This window comes from Rhynchophorus ferrugineus, unplaced genomic scaffold (genome assembly GCF_030347505.1).
Source record: "Rhynchophorus ferrugineus isolate W39M unplaced genomic scaffold, kcgeb_rfMv2 rfM3, whole genome shotgun sequence".
NCBI classification, from domain to species: domain Eukaryota; kingdom Metazoa; phylum Arthropoda; class Insecta; order Coleoptera; family Curculionidae; genus Rhynchophorus; species Rhynchophorus ferrugineus.
Genome location: NW_027472582.1, coordinates 52577482 through 52589713, shown reverse-complemented (window position 1 = coordinate 52589713; position 12232 = coordinate 52577482). Strand labels below are relative to the sequence as shown.

The window sequence follows — 12232 nt, the reverse complement described above, 5'->3', positions numbered from 1 at the left end:
GAACGATAAGTACCCATCGTATTATTTAGATGCAAGTAGTGATACCAACATACAACAAGATATACTATAATCTATACAAAGTTATTTGTTTATACGTCATGTAAATTTGTGATGTCAAAACCTCGCAATGTTGCCGTATCAACTCTGAGTATTAGTTCAGTTTGGCTTTGACATACAACAAATCCTAATCCAAATAAAATAATTAAACAAAAATACTGTTATCATATATAATTTATTTTAACATTATAGTAAATCTAATGCATTATCTAATGCAATCTAAATTATATATTATCAAGCCACGTAAAACTACATACCTAAATCCTGTCTGCTTCTTTCTTGATTAAATTAGATTTAGTCACCCTATTCTCCTTAATGCATTTGCCATATCTGCAAAACAGTTACTATTCTTTCTCTCTTGACACGTTTTAACCAAACGCTCATGTATATTCTGAACAATTACACAAATATCTGTGCATATGAATCGTTTACACTCTACGATAAGATTTCCTACAGTTATCATATATTAGTTATACACTCACTTTTACTTATCCTTCTCTTAGAAAGTGGCAGCATTGGATCATATCATATTCAGAAAGTTTCAATCAAGTGAATAAGTAAGCTGTTAATATCCAATCTATCTAACATATGTTCACATGTGTATTATCGAGTTCATCCAAACCCAAGGTGTTATTAACCATTCCTATTTCCAGTACGAAGTACAAAATGTCTGCAATAAATTATTAATAAATGTTATGGCTAATAAAACCTAAGCAATTGTTATTCCCACATTTACCCTTTTCCAACAACTTTTGTTGATGTCATAATACTATATGTATTATCATCTTTCCATGAGTGACCGTTGGGTATATTGGCCCCATTATTAAATCCATCTCTCATCTAAATACATAAATTGAAATCTTTCATTTTATTATATGACTTTAGAACTTTTATTCTTTTAAAGGCAATGTCCGGAAGTTCCATATGACCTCTTCGATACTTTTTAGAACAGTTTCCTTTGAAATAATTATATTAAATTATGTTTGTATTGAAAAACTACTCTCTGTGTTTATACATTTCATATATTTAATCTCTGATATAGCTAACATCAGCTTGATGTTTATTTGTCATCCGCTTCATATGAGGACGGTTTTTTTCGGTGAACTCAAGATCATATTTTTCATTTTTTGATATATTTCAGTGACCATGTTCATACTATTATTCAGTGCAGCTGCAACACGCTAAAAATATCATCAATAAAAATCGTAGCAAATTAATATTTAACACTTAAAATGCTTACCTCTGTAACGAATTTTACTAGCAAGAAGGAGCATTATCTCGTTCCTGTTCAAAATCACTGATTAGAGACGCATTCTGTTCTGTCTAGTTTCGGAATTTTCAATCAGAGTAATAATAGGCAGCGATTTTAATCACTATTGTTTTGAAGAATCTTGCATACGTTTGACAACCGGACGACTTTGGTAGACTAGTTCGGATATATGTTCGAACGTATCACATAGCATTGTGTCTCTTTTTAATTAGAGTAAAATGAAAATGAAAATATTGTCTGATTCGAAACGAAATTGCGACAGCCAATACATTAAACATCTTGATGACGTATTGTGTGATGTGTGATGTTCATATTATACTGTCCATCTCCTGTATATAAAGAAAAGGTACACACATATTTAGAACTAACTTTGCGAGAATAACAAAAATGATAAAATAACAAATAATAAAAATGAAAAATTAAAAGATTGTTTCTTGCGCCGCAGCATTGCGTGTAGTTGTTTTAAAATGGGGTTGATAAGCTGCCTGAAATATTAAAAAAACTAGAGGGAAATCAGTCAATTTCTCTCAAATTCTCTCAAAATTAATTCACTTTCGTTTTCTTTAAAAATATTTACAAATACAATTTTGCAATCAATACATATTTTAAAAATAATGTAATACCTTAATTATTGATGTGCTGAAATAAAATACCGGCTATTATAGCGGCAAGGACAACATAATATTTATAAAAATCTAAAGATTTCGAGTTATAATGAGGTATCTGAATCTGTGTAAGGTCATATGATCACGCACAGCCTTCTCGTATATAACTAAATCGTGTTAATCGTGTTACTATATATTAATATTCAATATGTTTTTTATATATTTACATGCCTTGTTGATAATAAATTATCTTTGTGATCAAATTCAGTGTCGACCATTAGATGCAGATGACGGCAAAATAGAATATAATTTTATGTAAGTAATATTTGAATGTGAAATTTTCGAATAAAAATTAATTAAGTTCTAAATGTCAGTTCATTAAACACTGCTAATATAGTATCGGTTTCTTATTTGTTACAAGTTAGATGTCGAAGAAATTATAATTTTATTTGTAACACTATTTCAGTTAAAAGTAGTAGTTGAGGTATATCAGTTGAATTTAAATTATAATAGGTTAGGAAAAAATAAATTTCCGTTTTTCATGCAAATTTAGTTACATTATGGTGGGTAGAGACCTGAGCATTCACGGCGAATTTCGTGGGAAAATTGAAAATGCGCAAGAGCAGAACTGAATTCGGGGAACATTCGTGATGAATAGGTTTCAAATTGGTTCAGAGTTGTACTACGCACTTTGCTTAGTTCCAGTGTTCGCTACAATGACTTTCAACCCTTGGCGACGAACAGAACGCAGTTCTAGGAACCGCGGATCTGGTCAACAAATTTGAGCGAACATGGGAAGAATTGGCGGGATTATGAATGACATATGTTTTGGTTTCGTGAAAATAACCCTGTTTTTCCTTGTAATTTAATTATTACTATAAAAATATCTTTGAATGATAAATATGTGTTTTATATCTATTAAAGATTAATAATAATACATATAATTATATAAAAACCTAATAAAAAAAACGAAAAATTAAAATGTTTATATTTTACCGGCAGGAATCTTATTATGATATCTAAAATTATATTTAATTTTAATTTCCATTTTGCAAATGGTAATTACAAAAAACCTGTCAAAATTATGAATTGTTTTTCTTATCATACATTGAACGGAATTACATTTATTGATACTCTCCTTTATTGATACATTTGTAGTAGAACATCTGTGAAATAATATAGAAAAAGAATTTCACAACTTGTAAAGTATGTTTAATAATAATCCCATATAAAATAATTATTAACGACATGAAATTATTAAGCTTGCTAACTAATTTTATTTAATTCATAGAACAATGCAAACATTTTAAAATGTGACGAACACATCAGCATGTAAAAATAATCACCCATTAGAGACGATAAAATTAAGAACCATATCTTGAACCTAAAATATAAAGTAAAATTCATTAAATACAGTAGTTTTAGAGAAAAGAGTCACTAACCTATGATATTCTTTAGACAGCAGCTTGTTAGCAAGTCTATTTTTTACTTTATAATTTGAAAAGATACTAGCATAATATCGTCTTATAGGTATTGTGGCTTTTCCATTTAAATCATCTTGCACTTATCAGCTCTTATTTTTTCATATTACTTAGCTTTTGTGTCTGAAATAATGTAAACACAGTTAACAAATATTTCACCTTCAAAATACAAATCAAATATATACAAAATTCATCATGCAGTAAATACAAATTCATACCGGTTTATATAATTTCTGTCCCTACCATTGACGGATGCTTTGCCTGAGTAGTTCATTTTTCATTTTGTGCCACCAAATAAAGGTAATGTTTTTGATTTAATTACGTCTACTTCACAGTGAAATTTACACATTTACATTCTTTTCTCTTGGGACTGAATGTATCTTCTGGTGATTTTGGATCATTTTGTAATCATTACAGAATTGTAACTGTTTGAAATTTCTTCACGAATCTATAAATAGAATACTAAAGCCGTATAAACATAAGGGTTTTATGTTATTTTCTTACCATAAACTTCAAGCGAGTTGAATTTCAATATTATTCGTATTTTCTTCTTATCGTAACTAAATGTTACCGACCATACTTACAATCATTTAATACTCTTTTAAAAACAATTAGACGGTACATATTATTTTAGCAATAAGCATTGCTTTTTAGGAAAATAACACTATACGTACTGTCGAAAAATTATTCACAAGACATTTGGCATGCCATTGTGAAAAGTATGGTTATAAACAAAAAAATACAGGGTTCCGAACCAATCGATGAAATCATCAAAAGGTTTTTTGGAGACCGAAATTTTTCGAGAAGAACAGAATGCCCCACAAATTGATTTCGATCACCGCGAACAGAGAGATTTTCGCCGAATCCATGCCGAATATTCGAGCAGTTCTCGCGTAGACCCCGAACGTTCGCTTAGTTCAACTCTGTACTCACCATTAGGTGACTGCATGTACTTTGATCAGCGATATTTATTTGCGAAAATATGAAGTATCAATGTAAACAACAGTTAAGCAACTTAACCTAATTGTAAATTCGGTGGTTTTGACATTTCTCGACATAAAATACCAGTTTGCCATTTAGTTTTATAGAATTGATGATTCAGTGTACACACACTCTGATTATAGAATGCTTAAACTTTTCGACATTCAATTTGAAGAAATTTGTTGCCAGAACCTATTAAAACTTTTAGAAACTTATGAATTTGGTGTTCCGTCATATTCGAATGGTCGGTTTTGCTTTTAATAATTTTAAGGTAGCAATTTTGAGATGACAATAAAATATGAACGGCCTTGTTTATTTTATGTTTACAAAAGTTTGTTGACGTAATATAATTATTTATTATATAATAGAGAAAATTAGTAGCAGTCAATATACAGTACAATAAGTGTATGTTACTGCACTGACGCAAATATGAAGTAAAATATCAAAATAAAATATACAATGTAAATGTAAATCAAATATCTGAGAGTATTTATAAAAACACTTTATTGTCGAGTATGTAAGATTTGTGCATAGGTATGTCTGTAGCTCTCTAGAGTGTACGATAAAGATATGTGGACATGTGCAATATATTTACACGAAGAGACAATCAGCACTAATTCTTTTGTAGATGCGGTGATTATATCGTAAGATAAGGAGGAAATTAAAAGAATATCACAAGAAAAACACAGGGAGTGACCAAATGAGGACAATGGTCTTAGTAATAGTATATACAATATATATGTGAGAATGGAGGGTGGGCACGTAGTTTTTATAATAAAACTATTGGATTCTACTATGGTTTATACGAGAAGCCAGTTCAGAAGCTCATTCAATTGCCCTTGAATTAGGACTCTTTCTTCTCCCTCAGGCTACACTCGTGCCAAGACTACTTACGTTATATATATATATATATATATATATATATATATATATATATATATATATATATATATATATATATATATACATTTTGAAATCAATGGATGAAAACTCTCAAAACGAAATACTTAAGAATACTGAGGTACCAAAAGCCCAATATAATAACTTATTATTTTTCTCACTTTTAGTCCATCGGTAGTTGGGCTTTATAAAACAAGAAATTTTCTCGTTTTATAAAAAAGGTGTTAGATATAAATATAGTATGTCAAAATATATTGTATTTATTCTAATTTTTGTTTTAATATTTTATTTATAATGTGTGTGTGTTTAATTGTGTCTTGCTTAGATTACTTTTTTTATTTTGTTCCTTTTATTGCAACAAAATTTGAATATTAGATCACTAAGCTTCAAATCTCATGTTATCAGCTCATTTCGCACTAATTACACTATCACAAAAATTCATGAGATTTTATTTAAACTTCTGCTCTTTGGTAATCTTTTCAAATATCTGCAGAATAACAAAGTTATAGGTATAAACGACCGAGAGGACCAAAAACAATTCACCAAATAGTTATTTGACAAGTTAGCTGTTTATGAATATCACATTTTTACATGTTATAGATGAGATCCAAAATGCTAATGATTGAAAAAAATGCTAAATTAACTGAAAATGCTGAAAATTTCGAAACTTTTCAATATCGCTTTTAATTGTTTTTTTTGTCATTGCTTGGCAAAGAAGAAAAACTTTCTGTGGTGTTTCCCGACTGGTATTATATAGAAACGCATACCTACTACGTTAATTTCAAGCCTTAAAGTCATGGGTTGATTGAGGAGAATCATCCACATCGATACCAAAACGGAATATTCATGGTCATAATGTATTTCTCTAGATATGGAGGTATTAGCACGGAGTAGATGTTCAAAATTTTACTCCAGTTGCTCTATATTTACCGATATCATTGAACGAATTGAACAACCTTTGATTGCAAAGAAGGCCACCAGTAACAAGAAACACATGCTCGGTCACACATTGTAAGCAATGTGAAGAATACCAGTCGCTCAGATTTATTCTGATAGTACAATTTATTTTGATAGTATTTTAAAAAATTTTAATGTAGAACTAAATTACCTACTTGCAAACGTAAGCTATATTTGTTCAGCCATGTGTTGACTTCTATTTTTATACTTGGTAAAGCAAATTGAATAGAAACAGATCGCTCAATAAATCAAAGAGATTTTGTTTTTATTGGATGGATTGTTACATTGATCTCTTTTATTGTTCAATGGATGAAGTTTAAGGTATTTTCGATCTTGCGTTTGTGACTTTTTGTAATTGGGAGAATAGGTCCGAACATAGAAACAAAATATGAACGTGTTTTGGGATATTCAGTGTAAGTGACTACTACTCTGCGAAATGACTGGAAAGATGACATTGTCGAAGGCCTGACAAGTCAAATTACGCGAGATATTTGCTAACCCTGGGGTTACTTTATTGTTTTCAACACAGTTTAGTTCAGAGGATAGATCATTAGATTTTTCGCAGTAGAATGTCTCGAGGCAGGCAGACCAAGGCAAGGGAATAGTCACTGGAATGTTTGATCGATAATCTATTACCAGGAAACGGAAAAAATAAGTGACAATGATAACTTCCTTATTTTCCAAATAAAAAGACCCTCCTCCAAGATAGTGTATGTGAACATACATATAATATTGAGATGATGTTAACGTTAAAATTATTATAACATCCATTTTTACTCTTTCTTTACAAAATATAACCTAAGCAGCTTATACGAACGGCGCTCTTCATTGGAGCAATCTGTCGTTATCGATCGAACCGATAGAGTTTCTAAGCTTTTATGATATTCCAAACCACTCTAAAGCTCTAAATAATGGGACTAAAGAGACGGCATAAGAAAATATGGAATTAAAAAAAACTATGTCTATATTAACTTAAGATGTACAATAATATATAGTAATATAATATCTAATATTAAATTCTAATAAAAAAATCACAGTTTTAAACTAATAGTGTATAACCAATATGTTTTCAGTCGCTTATCCGCTATCTTGCAGTACATTGTCCTAGCATAAAACTATCCCGACATAAAAATGTCATGTAAAATAAAAATATATCCAAAATATTCAAAACTGAAAATGTCTAATACTGAAACCCCCTATTGAGTGTTTGATGATTACAAGGATCTTCCATTCATTGGCACTTAATGGCACTTGTCCTCAATCGCCAGACGCATATACTAGGCCGCGTCTCCACAGGATCTCAAGGTAAACATTCCTTAAGGTACCTTTTCGGATCCGATCGCACAAATTCTGATCACTCTTCAAATTCGATGCGAGATACAGGACACGATGAAGAAAACGAACGCTACATAACATTTTAATGACATAGGTTGCTTGATCTTTTTTTAGCTTTTAAATGGAATTAAGAAATTGGAATTAAAAACGTTTCATAGACAGTTAAATAAATTATTAATTGCACTAAATCGATCAATAATCTGCAGGTATTATTAAAGAAAATATTGAGGTAGGCTAAAAAAGTCCAAAGCCATACATATGATCAAGTTTATTTGCGCCTCATTTTCAATATAATGAAAAATTTGGGAAACGGTGAAATACCGGATTGTTTTCGAAAATATTTTTGACGTAAAATACCTTCTCTTGAAATGATAATTGTTTTCTTGTAATAAAATATCCATTCTAATTACATCTTTTAATAATGCTCTAATACAACTCATTTTCAGGTATATATCACCAGGTGCACGACGAAATGAAACAATAGAAATAAATAAAGTGCCTAATGATCTAGTGGTATATGGTGATTACAATTATATAAGTTCACCAGTTAGTGGTGTTCAAGTAAAGTATGTGGCAGACAGTACTGGTTTTCATCCAATAGTACATATATACATATATAAATTGTCCTTTGCTGCATTTGGACATCAGTTTGACACCAAAAAAGGAATATCCTCCGCAGCTATAGCGACTTTATCAGGAGGTGGCTTAGGGTAAATGTTGAAAATATTATAAAAAATATGCATTAAACGTAAACCTACATATAACATAGTTTCCTTTGTTCCTCGCAATTTCCTCTCCTTTGAATGTAAAATGGTACTGTAATGTTGCTTTAGAATTATGTGAACTCGTATAAGTATAGGTAAATTTGCGCCGTTCTATCCATATATTCATGTGAATTTTATAACAAAATAAGTGTCACGGTTTATATTGCTTATATCCAACCCTCTCGCTGTTAGGTTGATTAATCCAAACATATAAACCAAAATGGTTTTTAGATATTAATATTTGGTAATACAAGTCCAACACTAAAAGTGTTTCGTTGTGCTCAAATGTTTAAATTTAATTTTGTATATTTTCATTACATACTTTATTTGTTTGAAGGCAATTTAGCATATCTTGCTGCATTGCTTGATAACATTGATTTGGTATAAAGCTAGAATAACTCACAGGCTTCACATATAATTAACGAATATGTTAGAAGAACTGTTAAAAGTAAAGTAAAAACAATCGATGGTTTCTGCTGCGCCTATGCATTGAGGAGAGCCTGCATACCGCATGAACGATTATTGTTTGTATTTGATTCCGTTCACCGGTTATTACTCAACACTAAATGTATGAGTTGAAAGTTAAAAATACTATAAAAATTCAACAAGATAAAGCGCAATTTATAGGGTTAAGGTTTGAGCAATAATATATTCTGCAGAACAATGCTAGGGTTGCCAAACACAAACAACATCAACAAGATATGTTTCCCTTTAAAAAAAAGCTAATAAAGTGCTTTATTTCCCATATTCTGTTTTTCTTAAGAATTCAAAAAGATAATATTAAATTCATTTAGTTGAAACAAAACTTTATTTACTGAAAAATAACCTAAAAATCAAAGCCGAAAAATTATCTTTATATGTCCAAAAAGTTTCAGATATGTTTCTATCGACAAAATTGATAATTTGCATACTTGTACTATAGTGTCTCTTGATTTGCTTTATTTAATTAATATCTATTTAGAGATAACTTGTAATCCCAATACCGTCAGTCAACTCTTGGATGGTGATCTTATGAATCACTTTTAGGTCTTCAGCAACGTAGACTAAAAGTGCACTGTAAGAGCTAGGAAACCAATTACATGAATTATGCTAGAGCGAGGAACTTTATGGTTATTTGATTTGTAGACTGTAGCTCTTTCTAAAAAGAGGCCCTATACATGGTCATTTGTAAAACCGTTCTCTAAGTAATCTTACAAACTGAAAATGATATAGAAATAACAGCAATAAACATTACAAAAATATACAGGAGGCAGCATATTCCGCGACTCCTAACAGTGAAAAATTTCCAAGAAAAAATACACATATATCTTGTAGAATACAGAAAAAATATCAGAAAAAAGAAAGTTACAACGGAACTGGCCACAGTAACGGACTGAAGAGAAAAAAAGAAAATTTAATGGAGTAATAAAAGAGCTAAAAGAACTGATCCAAAATGAACAAAACCAAGGTATTTAAGAATACCTAGAGAAGTTGACACCAACTGAGGCTACAGACTATTCGTTGTGGAAAGCAGCAAACAGCTTAAGCGACACGAGCAGCATAACCCACCTATTAAAACATACGAAAATAATTGGGCTAGAAGCAATAAAGAGAAGGCCGTCATTTTTTCTAAACACTTACAAAATGTTTTTAAACTTTTCCAGTCTTAGCTACATAAAGATGACGGAAATAAAATTACTTGCTTTCTATATTCGCCATTTCAAATAGACTTACCGCACGAGAAATTAGCGGTAAAAGAAAATAACAAACAATAATGAGAGAGATGACAGAAGATGTGACCTCCTACCGGCCTATAAGTTTATAACCGATAATCTCGAAAGTCTTCGAGAATCTCTACATAAAGAAGTTAAACTATATAATAGAAAAAAAAATTATTCCAGAACATCAGTTTGGGTTTCACAATAAGCATGGAACTATAGAACAAGTGCATAGACTTGTAAACAAAATAAACACTGACCTAAATGTTAAAAGATATTGTTCGTCTACTTTCCTAGATATATCCCAGGCTTTTGATAAAGTATGGCATACGGGCTTGCAGGTTAAATTAAGGAAACTTCTTCCTCATCCGGACTATCAGTTACTAAAATCGTATCTCACTTTAATTGTAAATCAAGGCGATGAACATACCGAATGGCATCCTATATATTCAGGAGTTCTGCAAGGTATTGTACTGAATATTCTGTATACGACCGATCTGCCCACCACAAAAATAACTACTGTGGCAACATACGCAGACGACACAGCAATCTCAGCATCTCATGAAGATCCAGTCACAGCATCACTAAACCTACAAACCTACCTGAAGCATATACAATTATGGTTGAAGACATGGCGCATTAAAGCCAATGAAACAAAATCCACTCACGTAACGTTTACCCTGCGTAGAAGAATATGTCCACAAGTGAAAATCAATCATCATCAACTCCCCCAAGCAGAGAATGTTAAAAATCTTGGTATGCACTTAGATCGACGCCTAACGTGGGAGAAGCACATACTCTCTAAACGAAAACATCTTGGACTTAAATTATATCAAATTTTTTGGCTCATGGGGCGCAAATCCAAGTTATCATTAGATAACAAGGTATTGCTGTATGAATCTATACTCAAGCCTATTAGGTTATATGGAATCCAACTATGGAGTACCGCTAGCAAATCTAATATATCCATCATTTAATGGTTCGAAAATAAAGTGTTGCGTCCCATTGTTGATGCTCCGTACTATATTTCGAATAACGCGATACAACGCGATATTCCTTTAGAACCTATAACCAGTGTATTTCAACGTGTTTGTGTAAAGTACTTCAAAAGAGTGTCAGTGCATCCCAACGTACTTGCTAAGCAGCTAAATATGCGACGTGATAATGAAGTGCGGAGACTAAAACGTTTGACACCACTTGTTCTGATTACTGGACATATAGGATATACTTTAGAATAAGACTAATTAATTAAGATAATATTTTATATCGGAGACGGCTCAGTGAAGTGATTTTCTGCATGTCATGAATATATAATATAGACATAAGAAATACTTATTGCCTATAGGGCAGACTGTGGAATCACAAAGAGTAAACAAAAATTTGTTGAAGCAAAATTTTGTAAACTAAAAAATAACCAAATATATATATATAATGCTTGTGGGAAATAAACGGTTGTAAAGGGTAAGTGCAATAAATAAACACAATATTATACAAAATCGATAAGCTTTTATTTTTACTAAACATAAAAATTGTTGGATAACACTAAGTTCTATAATGTCTAAAAGTGTAAAGTCAAGTAGCAAAAAAATAATCAAATATCTTTTTCCCATGGTAGTATAATCTACACTCAATCAACTACAGCATCGTGTACTATAAACACTGTGTTTTTACATTAAAGCTATATTATGATATGTATTTGTTACAGTTAAGCTTTGACATTTCGGTTGTTAAGCAAGGGTCTTGGTTTCTATTCTTAACCCTAACACTGAGGTGATTTTGGTACAGGTTAGAACAAATATGAATATTTAAATCAATTAATTTTACTATATACGTATATGGACGTGCAAATATCGATATTATGGTTTAGTTAATGTGGTTATAACTGATAATTATTGATTGTCATTTTATATTTTATTTCACCTTTTAGTAAATTTAGGTGGTACCATTCCAATAAAACAAAACCAATCGTTATTCTAAATTAGATCATTGTTATTGATATTTAGGAATTAGTAATCAGTTATAAGATGTTGGAGAATAAATTATAATATAGATTACGTTATTTAATACAGATAAGAAATGGAATAATACGATATTTGCATGCTCTTTAACAACAGCCCTATATGAAACTTATAACGCACAGTAAGAAGAATAATTTGCATCGCCATTCATGTTTTGTTTATTGAAA

The 12232-nt window shown here is 30.8% G+C and overlaps 2 long non-coding RNA genes across 2 annotated transcripts; one reads left to right on the top strand and one right to left on the bottom strand.

The window, feature by feature from the left end:
- Positions 1 to 2056: 2056 nt before the first annotated feature.
- Positions 2057 to 8350, top strand: LOC143192573 (uncharacterized). Its single transcript, XR_013004820.1, has 2 exons — positions 2057 to 2247; positions 8033 to 8350. It is a non-coding gene; the product is annotated as an uncharacterized LOC143192573 (long non-coding RNA).
- Positions 3162 to 4333, bottom strand: LOC143193582 (uncharacterized). Its single transcript, XR_013005060.1, has 3 exons — positions 3918 to 4333; positions 3632 to 3861; positions 3162 to 3536 (listed from the first exon to the last, which is right to left on the bottom strand). It is a non-coding gene; the product is annotated as an uncharacterized LOC143193582 (long non-coding RNA).
- Positions 8351 to 12232: the final 3882 nt, after the last annotated feature.